This window comes from Cygnus olor, chromosome 3 (assembly GCF_009769625.2).
Source record: "Cygnus olor isolate bCygOlo1 chromosome 3, bCygOlo1.pri.v2, whole genome shotgun sequence".
Lineage (NCBI taxonomy): Eukaryota > Metazoa > Chordata > Aves > Anseriformes > Anatidae > Cygnus > Cygnus olor.
In genome coordinates, this window is record NC_049171.1 from 54185165 (window position 1) to 54198688 (window position 13524).

Consider the following 13524-nt stretch of genomic DNA (forward strand, 5'->3'; position numbering starts at 1 on the left):
TTAAAAAGGTATTTAACCTGTAAATACATATTAGGAGTAATTTTTTCAGCCTATAGAATTATATTGTGCTTAACTCATACAATTCCTGGTTCCTTTCTACTCGGTGAAATTCAAATAATTTTTGCTCAGTGAGTCTTTTCTGTACTGTATTCTCCCTCATTTATAAACTCCATGAGACAGAAGAAACATTAATGTCATTTATAGCACTCATATAGATGTATTTCTACTGTGCGCTCCTGAAAGAATATGTAATCTCAGTATGTTGAAATTTTAATACATACTATTTTCAGAGACTTACGCTAACTTTAGCAGTAATTTCTTTTGTAAATTTCTGCATGTCATATTTGCATTTAACTTAGGAAAACTGTTCAATGGATGAAACAGCAGGCAAGAGGACTGCATCAATTCTTGTAAATGCAGTAGTATTCTTTTGGTTCTCAATACATCAGCAAATTATCTATAGAAAGTCTCCCTCAATGTCAAGAATTGTGGATTTATTTATAATCTAGGAGACAAGAGAAAAACAGGAAAAAGAATTACTGTATGTGCTTGGTGTCATGCACTTCGTATATTACAGTACAGCACCTTTGCATGCACTATGGTTAGGGAAGCTGTGCATGAGTCCTTATGGAGGATCCTTTGGTGCTGCTGTGGTAGGAGCGACAGCGATAAACCCAGGCGCTTTCACTGGCACCCTTGTGAGCCCATGCTATTCCTCTGAGGCCAGAAACATGCTCTGAGAGAAGACTGGGTTTGATAAAGCTGCTGTAAGTTATCTCATTCTTGCCAATGAGGAATGTTTCACAGAAACTCTTTCTAAGAGATGCAGTAAGTCTCTAAGTTCTTCCGTCCTGCTTTATACTAACCTTCCGTGTTTCACCTTTTTGTAAAATGTAATTCAAGATCAGAAGGAGCTATTGTATCATCCAAACATGATATATGTATCACAAGCCTTTAAACTTTCTCACTGTGGACCTGACAACTTTAGTTTAGCAAAAAAAAAAAAAATCTTTCTCTTCTTCACTACTTACAGCCCTGCATGTGGCTATATTGTTTACCATCTTCAGGTTTCTTTTCCTTTAACATTCAAGAAGAAAACTTCCCGGGACTTTTCAGATTTCACTTTACCAGTGCTGCAGACTGAGGTTAAGCTGCCTCCCTACTCCTGTGTGATCTGGTGTTTCTGTTTATGCACCCCCAAATTCCTCATTCCTGTGGCCATGGCACTGGGCTGGGACTTCTGTTGTGCTGGTCCAGAGCTTTGTGGGACTCCCTGTGCTCCACAGCAGTCCTTTGACTGTAGGACTGTGGTTTATTAAAGGATTGCTTGCAGTTTGTTAGTGTTAAAAACACCTTTTAACGAACTGGAACTGTGTACACATCCAGCCATTTGCAACCTACTACTGGTTCTGGTTGAAAGCCTGCTGTGTAACTTTAGTTGCACTAGCGTGTGCCAAACAGGAATTATGGAAGCCTAATGAGAGGCAGAGTGTATGGGCTGGGGCTCCCACCTGACCCGCAGAGTCATGTAACACTCCCCAGGAGATTTGGATGATGTATTGTGACTGACCCTTCATTATAATTATTTACTGTTCCACCACTCTGTGCTTCACAGATTTTGTTAGTGGTTTTATCCTTCTCTACAGATCACTCATTAAAATATGAAATGTTAATGGGCTTATTAGCAACTCTTGTGGGTACATCCCTCTAATTGGTGATTCCCCATGGAGATTTGCTTTTCTGAGGACCCAAATGTCTGAGATATGAACATTTTTCATATGCTCATAGATGTAAAGCTGTATAATAGTCTTTTTATTAATAAAACCTGAGGATGAAAATCATTTACAGTTTGAGGGTAGTTGCTGACCAGAAGGATTTTTCTTAGAAATTTAAAGCATATGTGTGTTAATTTCATTAATGATTCTGAAATATCTCAAACTTCAAAATGTTTTATTTAAAAAAAAAATGCTCCAGTATTTTAAAGTTTCTTCTTTAATTTAAGAAATTAAAATATTTTGGGCCATTTAGAATATTTCAATGACACAAAATGTAATCTCTGAAGGCAGGTTTACTTTATTTAGTCTAAGCTGTAATTCTGTTTAGAGCGTGAACTGGGCAAGACCATGCAAACTCTATCCCCTCCCTACCAACACAGCAATCTGATACTGCAGTGAATTTAAAAATTACCCGTGTGTGCCTGAAGAAGTCCAGTAATCTAAACTAATTAGTTATAATTTGCCATTCTTCTCACTTGCCCTTTTTACTTCAGATGTCAATAAAGAAGCCTTTATACCACCTTTGCCACTAATCTCCTACTAATTCCTCATCTATCAGTCTTATACTTTTCTACAGCTCACTTCTTAGCCTTCTTTTTAATTCATGGTTTGTTTGTTTGTTTTTCTTCCAAAAATTCAATTTTATTACTTTTTTCCACTGTGCCCTTATTACTCAACAGATCTCTAGACTACAGTTTGCAGTTTCAGATGCCCCAGGGAGTCACGTGCAGATTATGTTAGGAGAACAAGAAAATGATTTGGCAAAATGCAGTTTCTAGCTTTGGGTTAGCTGGTTTTCCACAAGCTTTGAAGCATAAGGGTAGAGTAGGATGTATCTTAAATTTCAAGCGAGGATGGAAGGATCAGCTAGGGCTGATATTGCTGCTGTGGTATCTTCCCCACCTTTTTCAGCCAAAGTAACTTGTCGCAGTGCCCAGTGCTCATTCCATAGACTTACACAATTATTGAAAGCGAGTCATTTCTTTTTCATTTTCATGGATCTGGTAACTGTACACAGATGGTTTCACAAAAGCAATTACCATGTCAAGGGCACCCTGAAAGGTTTTTCCATCTGTCTGATCTTCAACCTTCATACATGGTACAGGCAACATAAATTAAACATCTTTATCACGAATATAGAAGCACCTGACTATCATCTGGAAGGCACTCATTTCTTGCTGGAAGAAAGACTTATAGACTAACTGTGTGAAAAGTTGCCTCATGTTCTTTAGGCTTATGATTTCAATTCTGAAGGGCTGATTTCAAGTGTTGCTCCTCACTAAACTCATAGTTAGGATATACCTTTTGCATTTCATAGTAAATTGTGATTTCCTTGCTTAAACACTGTTTGCAGAGCACTTTTGTTTGCATTGGTTGTTTTTGGTTTTGTTTTGTTGTTGTTGGGTGGCAGTGTGTTTTTTTTGAAGGGTTGTTTTTGTTTTGTATCCACACAAGTGTAGGAATCCATTTAAATTAATTGGAAGGTACATTAATTCCCTACCCTCTTCTTCCTGCAGTACAAACTCACCACAGAGTCTTTTATATCAACTGTCCCACATAAAATGTAGGGAACTTATTAATGGTAATAAGCCGAGGGAAAGGAGATTTATTCTTTCGTGATAGAACTGTATAGCTCCACTGAGTGCAGAGACAAACTGCAGGTGTTGAGAAAAAGAAATGAGTATGTGTAGGGCTTAAATGGAAATTAGGTTTACTTCAAAGAAAAGGGTTTGTGTATTAATTTTTTGTCAAACTATTCAAAATTTTAAAAGAAATAATGGATGAGTTAATTTAGATAAAGATGGAGGAGATAAGTTTATGAAATTATTGTCTCAGCATCCCCTATCTGCACTGCATTTGTGCAGTGGACAAAGAGTCTACATGTCCCCAAACTCTTTATCTATTTAAAAGAATATATTTCCTTTGGCATAATTTTCTTTTCAGTGTCAAAGCCAGAAAAGTGTATCCCCTCAGTATAAATGTAAGGAACCTAGCTCAGTGGCAGGAAATAGTTCTGCCACCTGCTCTAGAATGGAATTTCTGATGTCTTGTTTTTCATCTCTGGTACTAGTGTCTCAATACAGTATTTTTTCAGGCTATAATGAATATGATAATGCAGCCTTGTTTCATTTATGCGATACACTGCTGTGTGGTGAAGAAAGCCGCCTTTATTGTATTATTAATCAAATTCCAGGCTGATGTTAGTGCAGCACTCAACCCTCTACACATCAAATTTCTACAGAAGCAAAATGTTTTCATAGCTTTTAAATTTAATAAAAAGTGTGGTGATCCCCTCCGCTCCCCTCCCTCTCAAGTTGTGGGGTAGTATCACAAAACCAAAACTTGAGGCAAAAGATGTCAGGTCAACGCAGGATTGATGGTGATGGAATTTATCCCAAAGGTACTTGTAAGAGGGAATAGTTGATTGCTTCCAGACCAGCTGAAAGAATACACAAGACAGATTTATTTTTTTTTTCAGCTGAGAATGGAATTATTTTTCATATTTTTAGAGTTTCTCTTTCTGTTCTGTACCATCCTTTTGGAGATGGAGTTTCTATAATTACTTGTGGGAAAGCACCTGTACAAAAATAGGTACTGGAGTTTTCATGGTTGGATGAAGGGAAAGAAGACAAAATAGGCATGAGGCACTAGACTAGTTCACCCTGAAACGATGTGGATGCCCCTTCCCTCGAAGTGTTCAAGGCCATGCTGGGTGGGGGTTGGGTCAACGTGGTCTAGTGGGAGGTGTCCCTGCCCACGGCAGGGGTATTGGAACTAGACGTCTTGTGGAACTAAGGTCTTCAAGATCCCTTCCAACCAGAACCGTTCTGTGATTCTATGAAATGAACACTATATATCACATAATACAAACCTACTGTGCACAGTGGTGTTTGAACTGCCTTGTTCGTAAGATGGGGATTTGACAATGAGTCATCAGTCTTCTCAAAAATATATCAAAACAATAATTAAATGTTTAATACTTTGAGATGATGGATACCTAAACAATGAATTGTGTTACACATTATAGCATTGATTAGGAACTGACTAGGAATGACATGTGACTACACAAATACTGGTGGGAGGAAGCCAGTCAGCTTGTTATTTCAGACTGGATATTTCAAAAAAGAGAAAACAAAAATAGCCATTCCACAAAAGAGAGGACAAGAGGAGGACATGCAAGGAAGATGAATAGTGCTGTGGAGATCTATAATATTTCAGGTAGACTGGAAAGCAGTTTGGCAGAAAAGAACCTGGGAGTTCTGGTGTTCACCATGAGTCAGAAGTAAAGATGGACAAAATTCTCCTGGGCTGCATTAGGAAAAGCATCACCAGCAGGTCCAGTGAGATGATCCTTTCCCTGTAATGAGACAGAGAGAGTGTGGGGTCCAGTGCTGGTCTCCCCCGTAGAACAGAGATATGGACATACAAGTGACCACAAGGATGATTAAGGGCTTGGAACTTCAACACTAACATAATCTGAAACTGTTACTAAGACTGATCTTACTCTCTGGAAAGCATAAAAAAACTTCTATTTAAACATTATAATACTTTTTTTTTTTTTTTCAGCACATCCTTGTCTTCTGAGAAATGAATGAGGCTCCCTCTTCCATTCTCTGCTGGTGGGATTACAGAAAGAGCATTGTCTTTCACTGTCAACAGGGCTGCATACACAGTTAATTGAACTTGCATTTGTTAGTAGAGGTTCTGTAAGGGACCAGTGGATCACACGTGACTGATGTTAGTCACCTTGCTTAGTGCACTGTTGGAAAGTACACAAATACAAGGGTATTGCAATTAGGACCTAATATAAAATAAACTGCTGTAATCTAAGGATGACGGTCCTTTCTAGGGCCTTCTGCATAAGCCTGTTTCCTGACATAACACAGCAAACCCTCAAGCTAACCATTTACTTGAAAGCATAGTGTCTTGAACTTGAAGGTAAGCTATAATTGCTAAAATAATGAGAGAAAGATGAAGAAAATACTTACCCTGTTGCACAGCACTATGGTGAGAGCCTGAAGTAGTTTGTAGCAGTGTTGGAGGGGAGAGACTTGACAATAATTTTTTTTTTTTTGTAGTTTAAATAGAGGCCATCTGAGAACCACCTTCAAACTCCACAAAAGCAGAAGTTCTTGTGAGTCCCAAATCTTCTCTTTTCTATTGCTTAGCTACTGAGGAAGCAAGTGGGAGCTCTGTGTGACAGAGGAAGGTAATTTATCCTCGGAGCACTGTGATGCATATCCAAAGCTGCATAGAAATGGAGGGACTTCTGAGCAAAATAAGCAGAAATACCAGAGAAGGGAGATCGCTTATGCTGTATAGGCTTGGCATATCCCCTGTATACAGAAAAGGTTCTGAGTTGGAATTGCTGATAAATGGATTATTTAACTAAAGAAAGCTTGATATTTGCAGATGACACCAAGTTGGGGGGAAATGTCACTCTGCCAGAGGGTAGGAAGGCCCTGCAGAGGGACTTGGACAGGATGGGTTGATGGGCAGAGGCCAATGGGATGATGTTCAACATGGCTAAGTGCCGAGTCCAGCACTTTGGCCACAACAACCCCACACAACACTACAGGTTTGGGGCAGAGTGGATGGAAAACTGTGCAGAGGAAAAGGATTTAGGGGTGTTGGTTGACACTCACCTTAACATGAGCCAGCAGTGTGCCCAGGTGGCCAAGAAGGCCAATAGCATCCAGGCTTGTAACAGGAATAGTGTAGCCAGCAGGACCAGGGAGGTGATCATTCACCTGTACTGTGCTCTGGCGAGTCCGCACCATGAGTACTGTGAGTAGTTTTGGGCCCCTCACTAGAAGGACATCGAGGCCCTGGAGCGTGTCCAGAGAAGGGCTACGAAGCTGGTGAGGGGCCTGGAACACAAGTCCTATGAGGAGCGGCTGAGGGAACTGGGGTGGTTTAGTCTGGAGAAGAGGAGGCTCAGGGGAGACCTTATTGCTCCCTACAACTACCTGTAAGAAAGTTGTTGGGAGCTGGGCTTGGCCTTTTCTTGAAGATAACCAGCAATGGGACTAGAGGGAATGGCCTCAAGTTGCACCAGGGGAGGTTTAGGTTGGAAATTAGGAGACATTTCTTCTCAGAAAGAGTAGTCAGGCATTGGAATGGGTTGCCCAGGGAGGTGGTGGCGTCACTGTCCCTGGGGGTGTTTAAGGAAAGATTGGGCATGGTGCTTAGTGGGTGACATTGGTGGTAGGGGGACAGTTGGACGTGGTGATCTGGAAGGTCTTTTCCAACCTTTGCGATTCTGATCTTTTTAATTCCAGTGTTTCAGTTTTAAGAGTTGAATGTGGATTATATGTGACATCCTTATGGGTAGGAGGAAGACATCTCAGTCTAGTTTGCAGGGAAAATATATTAAAAGTTTTCCTTATAGTTCAAAATTTGTAGTGCAGTTCCTTTAAAATCTCATCAGCTCTTTAAAGCCCAGTTCACTTTTAGATGAAGGCATAATAAAAATAATTTGATGCACTACCCTTTTGAGGTGTACATAGTCTGTCACTGAGGTTAAGCAATTCCACTAAAAGTAGGCTTTTTTTCCAACACTGTGCAAGCAAAATTACTACATATGTTTTGAAATAACTTTCTTTTGTCCTGAGGTTTTTATTAACACAATATCATTCTTCATCTTAAAATACAAATAATGAAATCCCAAACTAGCAAAAGACTTCATTGATCTAGGTATGGTCTGTACTAAGGGTGAGAAATAGTTCCTTTCCTGCAAAACTCAATCTAAATGGAGAAAATGGAGCAGAAAGGCAGTATTAGCCATGTTTTTAAGATGGAAAATGAAGCTACTTGCCTGAGGCCAAGCTTTTTTTTCTTTTTTTCTTTTTCTTTTTTTTTTTTTGTATTCTGAATCATGTTACTATTTTTCTTCCTTTTTATTAATGCACTATGACAAAATCAGGCTGGTAGAGAAACCTAAAATTGACAACATCATAACATTCACATCCAAATCTCCTCCAAAGGCATTTTTATTATTATTTTTAATAAAATAAAAAAGAAGCCATTCTTTGGCTTTTATGTTTTCCAAAAGGATCAAAGATCACAAACAGAGAGTCTACTGTTGAATGCTGTCATTCTTCTCCCCTATTCCTATTGTCATCTAGCAGAATCTATAGCTGGGATTCACACTCAATTCCTACAAAGTTGGACAGCTAAAAATAAGATAGCAAAGCCCCCCAAATATGTGGAGCTGTATGGATGTATGGATATCACCTAAACTATCCAACAAGAAACACTAAAGATGAGCCTGGCTTAAAACTTGGCCTTTCAAGGTCTTAGATACCCAGATGTGGAGTGCAGTATCTGGGATTCACAACCTTGCATGTTTATGTCCTTTTTTCATTGGATCAGGAACAGGACCAGCTGATGTAGCTGCTCTTGGTAAAAACAGGTTTAGATCTGTAGGCTGTGTGCTCATTCTCGTTCCTCTCCTTGGGTTCATCCTACTCCAGAAAATCTTCTGCCTTGACTTCAGTACACTCAGTAGAGAGAAGTAGGACCTGACAAGATCCTCTTGTCACTGGATCACCTGTGTTCTTGGTGAGTGCTTCAATTTCTGAGCTCTGGGAAAAAGTGGAGCGGAGCTGGTGCTTGAACAGACAAAACAACAATAATTGAATGGGCATAGAGAATTAGCGAATCTGAACATCCCTGTTTAGGATGCAAGTCCTGTTATTTAGGTGCTTTCTCTTTATGCAATATGTAACTGAGGAAGTTGCTTCGCCTCTGTCAGCGATGCAAATTTAAGTATTAAATCTTGTAACTGTTTATTACAAATCCTTCAAAAACAGATTTCACCTGAGAAGTCTCTAAACACAAAAATAAGCTCTGAGCTTCCTGAAATTAATTGTACTGATTCATTTGAAATACCTGTGGTCTGTCAGACTTGCCAGCTCTCAGGATTTCTAATTGCAAAGGAGATAAGGCAAAGTGCTGCTGACAAGCCATCTGGACAACCTGCATAATGTAACAGACTTAGAAATTCATGGTGAAGAAGATCCTTTCCCTTTTAGTGGGGTAGCTCATTGTGAGATTTCTGTGGCTTGATTGCTGTTGGCAGAGTGATTTTTCCTTATGGGTCTGTTTGCACCTTGGAGGACTGGAAGCATCACTATGCTTTTTCCTGCCCACTCTTACCTACACTCCACAGCTCCCTCCAACATGCACGCAACAGGGCACTCTGGTGTTCAGGCCCAGGTAGGTTACTGACACTCCTGTAACTCTGTGTAGAAATATCCCTGACCTTTTGTCCTGGCAGTCTGTGTGGTGACATTGCAGCCATATGTGAATGCCAATTAAGAAACCATGGGCATTTTGGCTGAGGGGATTTCAGAGTAGAATTGGGTCAAATACAGCTTTGAGGTTATATAATCATGTGTTATTAACTTTAAAATTCGGAGGTGCAGAACCATTCCTTTCTCTCTTTCCACCACTGCATTTTTATTTGTACTTGAAAGACATGTCCTTTCTGCAAAAGCAGATCAAGAGCAGCTACTTCCAAATCCATCAATAGAATTCTTAATCTTCTGGAAGATGTATCACAGTAACAACAACAGCAATAAAAAAAAAAAAAAAAGTAAAAAAAAAAAAAGTAAAAAAAAAAAAAAAAGTAATGCTGTAGAAATGTTTTTTGCCTTCCATCACTACCTCCTCTTAGCTAGAGAAAGAAAATGAGAAGATGCGAGCATTGAGGGTGATAATAAGATTGAAATGAACACCTGCTCACAGTTCTACTTAGTTCAGAGGCTTCCTTAAGGTGAGCCTGGTGTCTGAATTGCAGCTGCTATATTTTCTGAATTAAGTGGCAGCATTACAGTTGTGTCAAGCGAGAAGGCACAATGACAGATGCTGAACAGGATGAGCAAATGGCCAAGGAAACAAGGAAGGAGAGGCCCCATCTATAAACTATAACACCTGCACAAGCAGCTTGTGCTATACAGAGTAACTCCTATATCAAGCCAGCAGATTTGCACAGGGGGCCTGCTGTTATCCACAGGGGCCAGCAGCAAAACAGCTTTAGTGTTTTCTATTTCATTTGCTGAAGCTTAGTCAGCTTTGCCCTAAGAGTCCATGAGGACCCACCTATACACTTTCATCCTGCATTATATTGTGATGTATTGCTTCCAATTTTAAATAATACATGGATAAAATCAGATTGTTTTCTTGTGTTGCTGGTATGGTGGGGATTTTCCTGGTAAAATGAAAAACATTATGAAAAGAAATTAATGTGACCGTCTCTTTGGCCTTCACTCACTCCTTGTCTCATTGTGTAATGAGTGTGATGTGCAAGGAGAGGAGGAAAAAAACACAAAGATTTCATTAGAAATTATGGGAAAAGAAGGGTGTTGCAAACAATTAACAAAAATTGAATAGTTTGACTAATGCATCACACACCAACTCAGACAAAAAAAAAAAAATGCTGCTGAAATATTCATGAAGAGGAGAAGTCTCCAAAAAGAATAAGCTGGGAAGAATTAAAGGAGCAGAAAGAGATGTGTGAGAGGAATTCAGAGAATATGCATGGGCTGGTACCCAACACAGAGGAGACTTCATTAGGAGGAAGTGGGTAAGAAAATGGAAATGAAGGGTAGGCAAAGAGAGACTTTTCATGAAAAGGTGATATGAATCCTTACCAGCTAATGGGAGTTAGTCTTTAAGGTTGCCCTTTATAGCAACTGTTGAAACTAATGTCAGCTAGTTCTTGGAGACTAGGGGTAAAGGTGAGGGAGGTCAAGGAGAAACCTACATTCAAGATGGGAAAATCTTATTAATGACGAATAGAAATTAGCATATCCCACAGCAATGATTTCCTGATTATTGCTGGAGATAAGATAATAGTTCAATTAGAAGGGACCTACAAAGATCATTGAGTCCAACTGCCTGACTGCTTCAGGGCTAACCAAAAGTTACAGCATGCTATTGAGGGGCATTGTCCAAACCCCTCGTGAACACTGACAGGCATGGGGCATCAACCACCTTTCCAGGAAGCTTGTTGCAGTGTCTGACCACCCTCGTGGCACAGAAATTTTCCCTAACGCCCAGTCTGACCCTCCCCTGGTGCAGCTTTGTGCTGTTCTCTCATGTCCTGCCATTGGTGACCAGGCAGCAGAGGCCGGCACCTCCCTCCCCGCTCCCCCTGCTCTGGGACTTGCAGAGAGCAACAAGGTTGCCTCGACCTCCTCTTCTCCAGAGCAGACAACCCAAGTGTCTTCAGCCTCTCTTCACAGGACATGCCTTCACACCCTGTTACCAGCCTTGTTGCCCTCCTCTGGATGCTTTCAAGGACCATAACATCCTTTTTATACTGTGGAGCCCAGAACCGTACACAATGTGCAAGGTGAGACCGCACCAACTCTAAGTATAGCAGGAGCATCACCTCTTTTGACCAGCTGGCTGTGCTGTGCTTAATGCACCCCTCAGTGCCGTTTGCCCTTTGGCTGCCAGGGCATGCTGCTGGCTCATGCTGAGCCTGCTGTCACCAGCACCCCCGGTTCCTTTCTGCTGAGCTGCTCCCCAGGCACTCCTCTCCCAGCCTGTGCCTGTGTCCGGCACTGCTCTGATCCAGGTGCAGGAAACAGCATTTTCCTTTGTTGAACTTCACGCTGTTGCTGATTGCCCAATGAGCCTTGGTGTTTCTGAAGACTTTTGGTGAAAACTGTTTTGTGTATAAGCTGCTTCTGCTACGCAGTTCTGAAACAGTGCACTTCCACTGCATGGTTTCTGTTATACAGTCCTCTGTGAAAAGCTGCATTACTGAGGAATTTTCAGTTTGTAATTAATGAATGAGGAATTTACTTTGGTAATGTATCATTTTGCTCATGCTAAGAAAGACGCTTCTGAAAGAACATAGTAGTGCTTAGCTTGCCAGGAAAAGCTATTTCGTTAATTGAGAAATCTCATTTGAGCAGTAACTTCATGCCAGGCTACTACTGCAATAATGTACACAGAGCACGTATGGAAGTGATTATATTTTAATCTTTGGCCTTGATGGGGGTCTGCTTCCTACAGCCTTTCAGTTTAAATTCTAGCTTGGAAAGCATACAGGCTCCCTGCAGAGTGACATTTATGCTCTTGTTTAACTTCTTGTCCTTGAGGCTGGCAGCTTGGGTAACACTTCTTCTGGAAACCTGACATCACACTGAGAAAAATCTGACTCTTGCCCTAGGAGGAGGGAGGAAACACGATGCCCTGTACACAACAGGGCTCTGGCTGCCGGTGCAGTTACAAAGGAGAGTAGCAGCAAACCCTGCAGTATCTATGCTTCAGTAGCTTGCTTCCCCCTACCCCGTGGGGTCACGCTAGTTATCTCTGTTTTTGTAATTTATAAGTACTGTGGCTACCATGTACTCATAGGGTCTTTAGGCTGTGCCTTGGGGAGAAATAAGCCATGTGATTTAAGGACAAGTTCAACAAATGAAGACTGAGGCAAAAATTCTCGTAATTTTGAGGCTACAGCGCTTACTCCTGTGTACAGATGCTGAGGTACAGAATGGTGAAATGACTTGCCCAAGATAAAGCAACTAAATCTGTGAAAACGGCAGTAAAACTCTTAAACCTTTATCCTTGTGTTTTCAAGCACACAGCCAGAAATCACTTCTAAAAATAACACTTTACAAGTGATATTGACCATAGCACTGAGAATAGCAAGCCTCTAGATCTGACCTTTTCTCAGTAGAAAGAAGTGCACGGGATGTCACTGACACATCATTGCAAATCAAAGACAAGGATGCAGGTGTGCCAGGTTTTTTGCTTGTGGTGGTATTTAATACTATGCTTTTGTTTTTCATCTGAACTTGAGTAGTGCTGGATGCAAAGACAGTGCTCACATTAGGCTCTGTATAAACAAGATAAAAGATAGCAGTAGGAGAAGAGTGACTAATTGAGCTGTCAGTTCATTGAGGGTAAATTAATAGTGGAAATTGGAAGAGACTCTTTTCAGTGCCAGTCAGTGTCCTTTGCCCTGGGCCATGCTTCGTTTTCTCTTGTGAAGGAAAGAAAATACAGTTGTACTGCTCCTTTTAGAGCAGAAGATGTTTGGACTGTGCAGACATTATAATTATGTCTATTTGCTCATTGACATACTTTAAACAAGTAGCAAATAGCAGTAAGTCCTCCTGCTTATCCTGTCACTGGATACTGGATGTCTTGGTTCCAAATCTAAAGACGAACACACTAGCTTTACCTCACAGATATATTTTTAAGATCTTTTCCTGCCAGCTTCTTCTGAGTATTTGTAAATAATGAAATGATTCTGAGCCAGTCACCAAGTCGTTCTGTGAATTATAGCTGAAAGCCTGGGTAGTAACCCATCTCCAGTGGGAGGGGCACATAAAACCAGGAAGAACTCTTTTTGAGCTGAAATAATTCTTCTTCCTCACCAGAAAACAGTAGACATCATCCTAAATTGTGGAATAAAAGCACAGTTCCTCTCCAAACAGGCACTTTGTGATACATTGGGAGCCAAGTGGTGAATACTCAATGACAGCTGGTAAGGTGGTTTTACTGGGAAAAGGAAGGACCCAAATTTAAGCAATGAGAATACACAAAATGGATAAATTCACCTTTATCAGTTAAAAACTTGGGGGGGGGGGGGGGGGGAGGGAATGAAAAAAAAAGAAGAAGAAGAAGAAGAAGAAGAAGAAGAAAGTATCAATAATAAGGTAGGTAGCTTTGTGATACTGAAGAGCTTCCAATGGTAAATTGAGGAAAGGCATAGAAATATAAC

At 40.6% G+C, this 13524-nt stretch overlaps 1 long non-coding RNA gene across 5 annotated transcripts in view; it reads left to right on the plus strand.

Moving 5' to 3' along the window:
• LOC121067674 overlaps positions 1-13524 on the plus strand; it is a 112615-nt gene that overhangs the window by 29415 nt on the left and 69676 nt on the right. Inside the window, exons 3-4 of one of the 5 annotated variants that reach the window (XR_005818378.1) lie at positions 5343-5395; positions 5855-5910. The exons of 2 other annotated variants lie outside the window; for them this stretch is intronic. This is a non-coding gene — a long non-coding RNA (uncharacterized LOC121067674). Of the gene's footprint in view, positions 1-5342; positions 5813-5854; positions 5911-13524 lie in introns of those variants that run through there. 2 more of the 5 variants (XR_005818379.1, XR_005818376.1) reach the window with 2 other exon arrangements.